The following is a 13,508-nucleotide window of genomic DNA, read 5'->3' on the forward strand; positions in this document are numbered from 1 at the left end:
CCAAGCGCCATCCGCCCAACCGACGACGACAGCTATAAGACAGTGTTGTCTGTTTGTATCGATATTTTCTCCACTTCTTCAATGTTTTATTTGTATGGGTATGGGCAAGCGTGAACTTATCTACGCGCTGTGTTACACTTCATGATATCTAACAGGTTCAGAGAAAAGGATCTTACACCAAACAATGACTTCAGAAACAGAACTCTAGGACAATGCCAAGTTATTACGGGACATAAAAATCCGAGAAATAACTCGACATTTAGATATAGGCTATCCTAATTTTACAGGACTTTTCTTTGCTATTTGAAATGGTTTCAAGTTAATCACATAGAGCTATATCATCCTTAACACGTGTTGATCTCATTCGGAAACTGATAAGCATAGAATATATATTTTACAAAACAAAATGAAATGCTTACCTATTTACAAATAATACTCCATGTCTCCTGCACGTAAACAGCATATGTCCACAGAAAACCTTTCTGTAACATATTCACCTCAGTCATGGTTGCTAAGTAACCACTAACTTTTTATCATTATATATACATTAAAAATTTGGCATCTCTTTAAAACATCACACTTACAAAAGCCAAACTGAATAATAAACCATTTTTAAAGATTGTACAGAATACATATAGATGTAGAATGACATTTTTTATTATACATTTAGACTTAGATACATCATGCTGCAAACAAAATGCCAACATCAAGACGGGGAAGTGCAAATTCAGTTTTATATTACGTGTTAGGATTTAAACATGAAATATCTTTTCTGTTAAATATCCCCCTTTCGGTCATCGATTTCTCAATAAGAAACATTTTAAAGCTTAGCTCAAGTTCAAGGTTCTAGGGTTTTATAACCAATCTACACTCGTTCAACAGAATTGGTACCTGTTAAATGTAAGAATCCAGTGACGAATGCGCTCTTATTTAGATGTTGATTAAATAATATGGTGTATTTAATTTACATTTACATTACAACACCAATTAAATCATTTACTTACCATTTCTGGCAGAAACCATTCCTAATATCATGACCAAAAACATAATAATGGGTGATTAGTGAGTATGGAAATATCGGTACATCTCTCTAGGTGGCAGCGATACACTGACATACATGTACTACAACCTACCCATGGTACAGGATTCTACTTTGACAACTTTGTTCAGGTTAAACTAATCAAATATTTATGAAAACGATGAATCTGATAAAACGCATTGATGCTGCAACACATATATGGTGTATGGAAACGTCACAAAGTCTCTCGATCACTCACCTGGATAATTCAGTATTCCACAGACGTGTTAAAATGCAGGATGAGTTCAAAGATATTCTCTCTACTTCACTTATCGGGTCCTGTCCCTTTGACCCCGCCGGTCCCACGTTTTGGAAAATAAGTGTAAAATCTGGCAGGAATGTACATTTGCACTTACTGTCTCTATTTCATGATGGAAAGAGTTGACTTAATTCCAAAAATTATATTTTCATTATTTAATTTATCTTTCCGTCGCATCCACAGTAACACCTTGAATGTAGCCTCACTTTTGAGGAAGAGTTGTTATCTTTCTAATGCTTTCCTCTATACCTCGTCAAAAAGTCACAAAACCTTCATGCATCATGGTTATTGATAAGCTTTAGCCCTTTACCAGTGTGAGGTTTCACTATACTGTGTTTGGATTAACAGTGACTTTATACTTTCGTTTGGTTCAAATTTCGAGGTTTTACAAACATATCATATGCAAATATAAACATGGAAAACATGTGATATTGATTGTAAGTTATGTACTAAATAAAACCCCTACGAAAATTAATGATTTGAAAGAATGATATTTCAGTGAGCTTGCACTATTAAAACATCTATCATTTGTCAAAACATCCTTTCTGCGTTCATTTCTTGGTGGCTGTACATGTTCAAAGGCTTACTGTTATGATTTTGTCACCATTAAGTTTTATTCTGTGTAAAAGGGCTGAATTATTTACAATAAATCTGTCATGAAGTATAATGAATCCATGTGTGAACTTAATGTATGAATGCTGACTGCAGCGTTGTATTGATTATCTTAAAGCAATCCATTTACATTTCAAAAATCAATTACATTGCAAAGTAACTTACTCCTACTCGATGTGGATATGCGAATATATTGCTGGTGAATATGAGATTAGACATTCAGACGCGACATATAGCGCATGCTCGAGGGCGTGTACAAATCGAGGTCATGTGGAGTCGCATTGTCGGAGATGTCTGATCTTGGTGGAGGTTTAATTATTTTCTGATAATGTGTAGTCCTAAACCCTAAATCTACTGTTATACACGGGGTAATAAAACTCTTAATCTAGGTCTGGTAATGTAAAGTCTTGATCTCTGTTATACACGGGGTAATAAAACTCTTAATCTAGGTCTGGTAATGTAAAGTCTTAATCTCTGTTATACACGGGGTAATAAAACTCTTAATCTAGGTCTGGTAATGTAAAGTCTTACCCTCTGTTATACACGGGGTAATAAAACTCTAATCTAGGTCTGGTAATGTAAAGTCGTGATCTCTGTTATACACGGGGTAATAAAACTCTAATCTAGGTCTGGTAATGTAAAGTCGTGATCTCTGTTATACACGGGGTAATAAAACTCTTAATCTAGGTCTGGTAATGTAAAGTCTTAATCTCTGTTATACACGGGGTAATAAAACTCTTAATCTAGGTCTGGTAATGTAAAGTCTTAATCTCTGTTATACACGGGGTAATAAAACTCTTAATCTAGGTCTGGTAATGTAAAGTCGTGATCTCTGTTATACACGGGGTAAAAAACTCTTAATCTAGGTCTGGTAATGTAAAGTCTTAATCTCTGTTATACACGGGGTCGGCAGAACTAACAAGTGTATGTCTAGATATCAAAGCTCTAACTGTGGGTATATAATGTTTAGCCACTATAATTCACTGTTGTGGTAGAGCTCTAACTGTGGTTTTGGGTATATATTGTTTTAGCCAATCTAATGTACTGTTGAGGTAGAGCTTTAACTCTAGTTCAGGATGTTAAAGCCTAGTCTCTGTAATTCACTATTGTGTGGTAGAACTCTAAATCTGGGTCTGGATATGTGTTAAGATAGTTTTGGTAAATCGCTGGTCTGGGTATGTCAGATCCTAATATTTTAAATACACAAGTGTTATCAATGTCAATTCTTTGTCTGGGTATGTCAAATCCTAATATTTTAAATACACAGGTGTTATCAATGTCAATTCTTTGTCTGTGTATGTCAAATCCTAATATTTTAAATACACAGGTGTTATCAATGTCTAACACTTGGTCTGGGTATGTCAAATCCTAATATCATAAATACACAGGTGTTATCAATGTCAATTCTTTGTCTGGGTATGTCAAATCCTAATATTTTAAATACACAGGTGTTATCAATGTCAATTCTTTGTCTGGGTATGTCAAATCCTAATATTTTAAATACACAGGTGTTATCAATGTCTAACTCTTGGTCTGGGTATGTCAAATCCTAATATCATAAATACACAGATGTTATCAATGTCTAACTCTTGGTCTGGGTATGTCAAATCCTAATATCATAAATACACAGATGTTATCAATGTCTAACTCTTGGTCTGGGTATGTCAAATCCTAATATCATAAATACACAGGTGTTATCAATGTCAATTCTTTGTCTGGGTATGTCAAATCCTAATATTTTAAATACACAGGTGTTATCAATGTCTAACTCTTGGTCTGGGTATGTCAAATCCTAATATCATAAATACACAGATGTTATCAATGTCTAACTCTTGGTCTGGGTATGTCAAATCCTAATATCATAAATACACAGATGTTATCAATGTCTAACTCTTGGTCTGGGTATGTCAAATCCTAATATCATAAATACACAGATGTTATCAATGTCAATTCTTTGTCTGGGTATGTCAAATCCTAATATCATAAATACACAGATGTTATCAATGTCCAACTCTTGGTCAGGGTATGTCAAATCCTAATATCATAAATACACAGGTGTTATCAATGTCCAACTCTTGGTCAGGGTATGTCAAATCCTAATCTTCGTGTTACACGGATTATTCGCAGTAAAAAATATCATTGAATTCGAGATAAGTTTCAATGTGCTATTGTGTGAATAGTTGGTTAGGAAGCAGGATTGTAACAATTCGAAGTTTTGGAGTGGTGGGTCCCGAGTTCGAGTATCATAACAAACAATGGTACATAGTGCTCGCTTCTTGATACTCAGTGTTGTATTGAATGCAAAACGATTTGCTAAAACGTTATCAGTATAAAGTAACTGGTTGAGGTGTCATGCAAGCGATTTCATGTTTTGTCATTTCAGTGAGATGGAACTATAAAGATGTACACTAGTCGCCAGTGGTATCTCCATCATTGGAGATCAGTATTAATATAATCCTTGCAATAAAAACCATTAAAGAATTAAACAATGGTATATGTATATAGGTTAAACAAATACATTGAATTCGCCTTTTGCGTACTTATAAGCACATTAGATTGCAATTGTTTTGCTCTGAAATTTCGTCAAATACAAAGCTATATTAATTTTGAATTTTTATTTTATTTTATTTTATTATGCTCCATGACTGTATAAGTGAATTAGAATTATATCAGATATATTTGTCTTTGATGATTTTTTTTAAATTGATGAACACTTTGATATATTTCAGAGTATAAAACATAAAAAAATATCAAAGCTTCCACTCCACGACATGAAATTCATATGTTGACTACAATTAGATATATTTTCGATATTGTTGACAGTTCCATATTTAGCCATGTGTAATGTTTACATGTTGCAGTTGTGACAGTGAAACTGCATATGGTACTATATCCATGTATGTTTCGCCGAAGGTGAAGTCATATTAATTGATTAATGATAATTAATTAAAGTACATCAGCAGCAATACACACACCTGTAAAGTGGCATGACAATATTGACAGGTGTGTTGCTGTTGTACATAAGATATCGTAAATATCATTGTACTTGTCTAGTTTGCTTGTTTATGGGATCATTTGTACTATATGTATTGTACTTCATTAAGAAAGTTTTGATGTTCTTGTTTATTATGAATCAATAAATATTAATTAATTTTTCATCAATATAATAATCTTGTTTAACTACTCCTTTATGCCATAATCTTTTCAAATTAAGTTATTTTCTCATGCGCCGGTCTACAACACACTTTTTAATTCGTAATAGAAGGAAGTCATCAAAACTAATCATTTTTAAAATCAGCATTTTATCAATGTAAGGTGGCTAACCACGTTGCCATATCCAGTATGATATTTGTTTTGATGCTTTACCCAGTTTCCATAAGGCTGTCGACTTAGCCTTTCTAAGTTACTCCCAGTCGTTGCAAAAGCTTGTTCATTTACCATGACTATGCTGGAAATCCTCTGCAGCCGACCTCGACATGAAACAGCACTACCCTCACTACCCTTCACTTTCAGTCTGCTGCTAAGTCTGCATATTTGAGACTCTTTCTTTCGTTCGCCTCTTCACAGTCCTCTTCCTATGATACTGTTAGCTCCCCTACAGAGACTGTCTTGGCTGTGTTGATTCGAGGACCATGTCGGGCCGAAACGTTGTGTCCACGATGGATGGGAATAGAAATCTCTTGTCAAGGTTCACTTGCAGCTCCCAGGCCCTTTCAGCAGTATAGCAGGAATACTCAAAAGAACTTTTATTTATTTACACAATGTTCAAACTGCTATTCAAAGTTGTAGCAAGTCCCCACATTGAGTAAACTGATACTGCTTGGAATTCATACCAAGTCAAGGAAATAGGTATTATTGAAAACGTCCAGAGGAGAGCAACAAAATTAATACCAGTATTATATCATATTTGTGTCCACTTTCAAAAATGTGCCTGGATTCTTTTTTCACCATCAGTATACTAAATCTTCATCTATTTTACAAATTTGTTGATTATACTTCGGTTGTTGTTCAGCCAGTTGGCCACAGATAAGAGGGTACCTGTACAGGTGTGCACTTAACTAATCACACCTGGTCAGGTCATGCTTAATGCTCTTGATATAGCTAAAATTAGCAGGCTATAATCGCTTGTTTACCTGTAGTGTAGGTAATTACTTACCTGTACAAGAATGATATATTATTTAAAAATTTAAAGGTTACAATAATATATGTATGTAACCCCTCTTTATATAACTGTATGATAAACCTCCCTCTAAATATTTTTCTGATGACCATCATATATGTATACCCCTATATATATATATGATAAACCTCCCCCTAGATACTTTTCTGATGACCATCATACATGTATCCCCCTATATATATGATAAACCTCCCCTAGATACTTTTCTGATGACCATCATATGTGTATCCCCCTATATATATATGATAAACCTCCCCCTAGATACTTTTCTGATGGCCATCATATATGTATCCCCCTATATATATATATATGATAAACCTCCCCCGGATAGTTTTCTGATGACCATCATATATGTATCCCCCTATATATACTAAACAAAAAAAGAAAGGTGACACTACATTATTCTGTGATTAATTAATTAACCCCTTCATAAATCGTTACCAATCATGTACGAATAAAGTAATTGATCAATTCTGATAAAACTGCAGTCATGGTTCATTATAAAACTTTGCGTTCAGTTGATTTTATTCGACTGTAAAGGACGTTGGGGTCAATTTCAAAGGTAACACCATTAGTAACGGGTATGGCCACCGTTTGCGAAGTAAACAGCATTGCAGCGTCGTCGCATGGAACTCGTAAACCGGCGGATAATTCGAGGAGAGATGTTGTTCCATTCAGCGATCAAGGCTTGGGCCAGCTCCTGCAAGTTTGACGGCTGATTTTGATGTTCTCTCACGCGTCGCCCAAGAACGTCCCAGACATGCTCAATGGGTGACAAATCAGGTGATTTAGACACCTCTACGTTATTCTGCTGCAAGAAAGTTCTGATGACGCGACTGCTGTTCGCTGGTGCGTTATCCTGTTGAAAAATGGCGCCAACGCCATGGCGTCTTAAGAATGGCAGAACCACTGGTCTTTAAAATTTCGTCCCGATATCGAATGCCGGTTTAATTGCCATTTAATACAACAAGCCTGGTACGAGTGCCCCCACAAATACCACCCCAAACCATTACACTTCCGCCGCCAAAGCGGTCCCGTTCTGCGACGCAGCAGTTCGCAAAACGCTCCCCTCGTCGCCTCCACACTCTGCGCCTTCCGTCACCGTGTTGCAGACAAAACCTGGACTCATCTGAAAACAGAACATTGTTCCATTGTCGTAAGGCCCAACGACGGTGAACACGGGTCCAGTTACGCCGATTATTACGGTGACGTCGCAACAAATTGGGTCCAGTGTAGGGACGCCGCGCTTTCAATTGGCAGGCCCTCAACCTGTTGCGGACTGTTTGGGGAGACACACGACGCCCAAACAATGTCCTTGTAGTCTCTACTGCGGTTACGAATCGATTGCGCAAGTGTATCAATCGTATACGACGGTCATCACTGGCGCTCGTTTTACGGAGTCGGCCGCTTCGGGGACGATCGGATGTTGACCCAGTTTGGTTTAAACGACTTACCAACTGGCAAATTGTCTTAACATTGCAACCAAAATGCCGTGCAACTCGACGGCGAGACTCCCCAGCCTGGATCATGCCTATAGCCCTTTCTCTCTGTACTTGTGACAGCCGGGGCATAATGATAAAGTTGATAGATAGCAAGATTCGGTGATTTCTAAGTCCTAAGGATCTAAGGAATAGTTGTCAGTTTGAATGTTTATGAAATTCAAGCGAAGATACAAGTTAGTGGCAGAAAACCTCGTGCAGCTCTTTCGCTAATACATACTTTCACGCTTGAATGATTTTGGTAACCCCCTTAGATTTTATAATGTAAAACATTACCATTTTCTAATATTGCACAAACGTCATTTTGTTTTCATTCATTTACAGGTATTCGCCAAGGAAACATGTTAACCTTTCTTTTTTTGTTGAGTATACATATGATAAACCTCCCCCTAGATACTTTTCTGATGGTCATCATATATGTAGCCCCCTATATATATGATAAACCTCCCCCTAGATACTTTTCTGATAACCATCATATATGTATACCCCCCTATATATATGATAAACTCCCCCCCGGATACTTTTCTGATGGCCATCATATATGTATCCCTATATATATGATTAACCTCCCCCTAGATACTTTTCTGATGACCATCATATATGTATGCCCCCCTATATATATGATAAACTTCCCCCCGGATACTTTTCTGATGGCCATCATATATCTCCCTATATATATGATAAACCTCCCCCTAGATACTTTTCTGATGACCATCATATATGTATCCCCCTATATATATATGATGAACCTCCCCCTAGATACTTTTCTGATGGCCATCATATATCTCCCTATATATATGATTAACCTCCCCCTAGATACTTTTCTGATGGCCATCATATATCTCCCTATATATATGATGAACCTCCCCCCGGATACTTTTCTGATGGCCATCATATATCTCCCTATATATATGATGAACCTCCCCCCAGATACTTTTCTGATGGCCATGTATGTTTACAGTATTTACAAGTTACTATTTGTATACATAATTAGTTCCATATGGATTCAGCATTACCAGGATCATACAGTAATGTATGAAATGAAGGATTACTTTAAGTGTATTTTTATCATGATTATATAAGGCAAATGCCATACAAATATATTACGTTCCTTTATCAAAATTAAGATTTGATTTTAAATATCTGAGTGTAATAAATTTTAAAACTGCCAGTCATCAATAATTTGGCTCATTTATTTGATATACAAATTTTGTACACATCAATACATTATACAATTTTAGATGATCAAGCTGATGTATAATTACAAAATGAGAAGAAAACAAATCTTGAGAGAGAGGTTTGGGTCATCGGTGTCTTTAGGTACAGTGTGAAACAGGTAAATTTATCTGTACCCAGCAGGTCTCCTCAGTGACAGGTGTGATCCTTGCTCTCCTGTTATATAATACAGGTACATTTACCTGTACTCAGCAGGTGTCCTCAGTGACAGGTGTGATCCCTGCTCTCCTGTAATATAATACAGGTAAATTTACCTGTACCCAGCAGGTCTCCTCAGTGACAGGTGTGATCCCTGCTCTCCTGTTATATAATACAGGTAAATTTACCTGTACCCAGCAGGTCTCCTCAGTGACAGGTGTGATCCCTGCTCTCCTGTTATATAATACAGGTAAATTTATCTGTACCCAGCAGGTCTCCTCAGTGACAGGTGTGATCCCTGCTCTCCTGTTATATAATACAGGTAAATTTATCTGTACCCAGCAGGTCTCCTCAGTGACAGGTGTGATCCCTGCTCTCCTGTTATATAATACAGGTACATTTATCTGTACCAAGCAGGTCTCCTCAATGACAGGTGTGATCCCTGCTCTCCTGTTATATAATACAGGTAAATTTATCTGTACCCAGCAGGTCTCCTCTGTGGCAGGTGTGATCCCTGCTCTCCTGTTATATAATACAGGTACATTTACCTGTACTCAGCAGGTCTCCTCAGTGACAGGTGTGATCCCTGCTCTCCTGTTATATAATACAGGTAAATTTACCTGTACCCAGCAGGTCTCCTCAGTGACAGGTGTGATCCCTGCTCTCCTGTTATATAATACAGGTAAATTTACCTGTACCCAGCAGGTGTCCTCAGTGACAGGTGTGATCCCTGCTCTCCTGTTATATAATACAGGTAAATTTATCTGTACCCAGCAGGTCTCCTCTCTGGCAGGTGTGATCCCTGCTCTCCTGTTATATAATACAGGTACATTTACCTGTACTCAGCAGGTCTCCTCAGTGACAGGTGTTATCCCTGCTCTCCTGTTATATAATACATGTAAATGTACCTGTACCCAGCAGGTCTCCTCAGTGACAGGTGTGATCCTTGCTCTCCTGTTATATAATACAGGTACATTTACCTGTACTCAGCAGGTGTCCTCAGTGACAGGTGTGATCCCTGCTCTCCTGTTATATAATACAGGTACATTTATCTGTACCCAGCAGGTCTCCTCAGTGACAGGTGTGATCCCTGCTCTCCTGTTATATAATACAGGTACATTTACCTGTACTCAGCAGGTGTCCTCAGTGACAGGTGTGATCCCTGCTCTCCTGTTATATAATACAGGTACATTTATCTGTACCCAGCAGGTCTCCTCAGTGACAGGTGTGATCCTTGCTCTCCTGTTATATAATACAGGTACATTTTCCTGTACTCAGCAGGTGTCCTCAGTGACAGGTATGATCCCTGCTCTCCTGTTATATAATACAGGTACATTTACCTGTACTCAGCAGGTCTCCTCAGTGACAGGTGTGATCCCTGCTCTCCTGTTATATAATACAGGTACATTTACCTGTACTCAGCAGGTCTCCTCAGTGACAGGTGTTATCCCTGCTCTCCTGTAATATAATACAGGTAAATTTACCTGTACTCAGCAGGTCTCCTCAGTGACAGGTGTTATCCCTGCTCTCCTGTTATATAATACAGGTAAATTTACCTGTACCCAGCAGGTCTCCTCAGTGACAGGTGTTATCCCTGCTCTCCTGTTATATAATACAGGTAAATTTACCTGTACCCAGCAGGTCTCCTCTCTGGCAGGTGTGATCCCTGCTCTCCTGTATTATAATACAGGTACATTTACCTGTACCCAGCAGGTCTCCTCAGTGACAGGTGTTATCCCTGCTCTCCTGTTATATAATACAGGTAAATTTACCTGTACCCAGCAGGTCTCCTCAGTGACAGGTGTGATCCCTGCTCTCCTGTTATATAATACAGGTACATTTACCTGTACCCAGCAGGTGTCCTCAGTGACAGGTGTGATCCCTGCTCTCCTGTTATATAATACAGGTACATTTATCTGTACCCAGCAGGTCTCCTCAGTGACAGGTGTTATCCCTGCTCTCCTGTTATATAATACAGGTACATTTACCTGTACTCAGCAGGTGTCCTCAGTGACAGGTGTGATCCCTGCTCTCCTGTTATATAATACAGGTAAATTTATCTGTACCCAGCAGGTCTCCTCAGTGACAGGTGTGATCCCTGCTCTCCTGTTATATAATACAGGTACATTTTCCTGTACTCAGCAGGTGTCCTCAGTGACAGGTATGATCCCTGCTCTCCTGTTATATAATACAGGTACATTTACCTGTACTCAGCAGGTCTCCTCAGTGACAGGTGTGATCCTTGCTCTCCTGTTATATAATACAGGTACATTTACCTGTACTCAGCAGGTCTCCTCAGTGACAGGTGTTATCCCTGCTCTCCTGTAATATAATACAGGTAAATTTACCTGTACCCAGCAGGTCTCCTCAGTGACAGGTGTGATCCCTGCTCTCCTGTTATATAATACAGGTAAATTTACCTGTACCCAGCAGGTCTCCTCAATGACAGGTGTTATCCCTGCTCTCCTGTTATATAATACAGGTACATTTACCTGTACCCAGCAGGTCTCCTCTCTGGCAGGTGTGATCCCTGCTCTCCTGTATTATAATACAGGTAAATTTACCTGTACCCAGCAGGTCTCCTCAGTGACAGGTGTGATCCCTGCTCTCCTGTTATATAATACAGGTAAATTTACCTGTACCCAGCAGGTCTCCTCAGTGACAGGTGTGATCCCTGCTCTCCTGTTATATAATACAGGTAAATTTACCTGTACCCAGCAGGTCTCCTCAGTGACAGGTGTGATCCCTGCTTTCCTGTTATATAATACAGGTAAATTTATCTGTACCCAGCAGGTCTCCTCTCTGGCAGGTGTGATCCCTGCTCTCCTGTTATATAATACAGGTAAATTTACCTGTACCCAGCAGGTCTCCTCAGTGACAGGTGTGATCCCTGCTCTCCTGTTATATAATACAGGTAAATTTACCTGTACCCAGCAGGTCTCCTCAGTGACAGGTGTGATCCCTGCTCTCCTGTTATATAATACAGGTAAATTTACCTGTACCCAGCAGGTCTCCTCAGTGACAGGTGTGATCCCTGCTCTCCTGTTATATAATACAGGTAAATTTACCTGTACCCAGCAGGTCTCCTCTCTGGCAGGTGTGATCCCTGCTCTCCTGTTATATAATACAGGTAAATTTACCTGTACTCAGCAGGTCTCCTCAGTGACAGGTGTTATCCCTGCTCTCCTGTTATATAATACAGGTAAATTTACCTGTACCCAGCAGGTGTCCTCAGTGACAAGTGTGATCCCTACTCTCCTGTTATATAATACAGGTAAATTTACCTGTACTCAGCAGGTGTCCTCAGTGACAGGTATGATCCCTACTCTCCTGTTATATAATACCTGTACAGCTTGACCATGGCCAGGCCCATTTCCTCAAGTCGAGATTTTCCTCAGCTGATATCTACTCAAAAACGGCTTGTATAAAATTTTCTCAAGGAACAGGAGGAAGTCCTCGGCTAGGATGTCCTGAAATTCCTTGAGGAATTTTCATACAGGATATTTTCAAGGAGATATTAACTGAGGAAAATCTGGGCTTGAGGAAATCTGAAATTGAGATATTTTATACAAGTGGGTCCAGGTAACTAACTAATTAAGTCACCATGACACTGGTTGTCTTCCTGAAATTAAACTTGTATGATGTTGGCGAAAAAAGATGTTTAAGGGGGATACAAATACTATAGGGGAGATATTTTATGATGGCCTGAAAAAGTATCCGGATACTTTTATGATGGGGATACAAATAGGATATAACGTCGGGTTTTAAGAATTCATCATACGAAGAACGCTTTGAAAAACTGAATCTTCCGACCTTGAAATATCGAAGGATATGATCAACACCTTTAAAGTTACAAACAATATGTACGATAAGAGAGTTACTGAAAACTTATATGAGATGGGAACTACAACTACAACCATATTCTCAAAAACTTTATAAGAAATATTCTCGCTTTGACTTACATAATGTAAGAAAGCATTTCTTCAGTCAACCAACATACTGTAAATTTGTGAAACAGCTTGGCCCAACCAGAGACGTACATATCATATGTGATATATACGTCTCTGGCCCAACATATTTTGAATAATGGTATGATAATAAACTTTATTTATTTTACAACAATTTGCGAAGCAAGCTTTTCCAACTTATATAAATCACTCTTTTGAATGCTACTACGTTCAAACAGTTTGAAACTTTAATAATGTAAAGTTATAAATTGATATGGACATAGAGACTTATACCCAGTGTCTTTTATGTATCCTTATAGATCATAATCAATTAATTTTGCTTCACGTCTCTCTGGCTATCATTGGGGTATTTGGTAACGGTTAGTTAGATGTAGCGGCACAGTGGGCTTTTTTTTTATTTTCGGGAGTAATTAATGATGTCGGGGCGAAATTGCTGGGGTCGAAAAGGTTTAGGTGGTTGGATGTCGGTAAGATGCGCTTTAAAACAGATCCCCTGCAATATCCGCGCTGCAGTAATCAGCCATCATAGCCACCATAT

Source organism: Ylistrum balloti, unplaced genomic scaffold (genome assembly GCF_031769215.1).
Source record: "Ylistrum balloti isolate Yb309-2 unplaced genomic scaffold, AGI_CSIRO_Ybal_v1 Utg370410, whole genome shotgun sequence".
NCBI classification, from domain to species: Eukaryota; Metazoa; Mollusca; class Bivalvia; order Pectinida; family Pectinidae; genus Ylistrum; species Ylistrum balloti.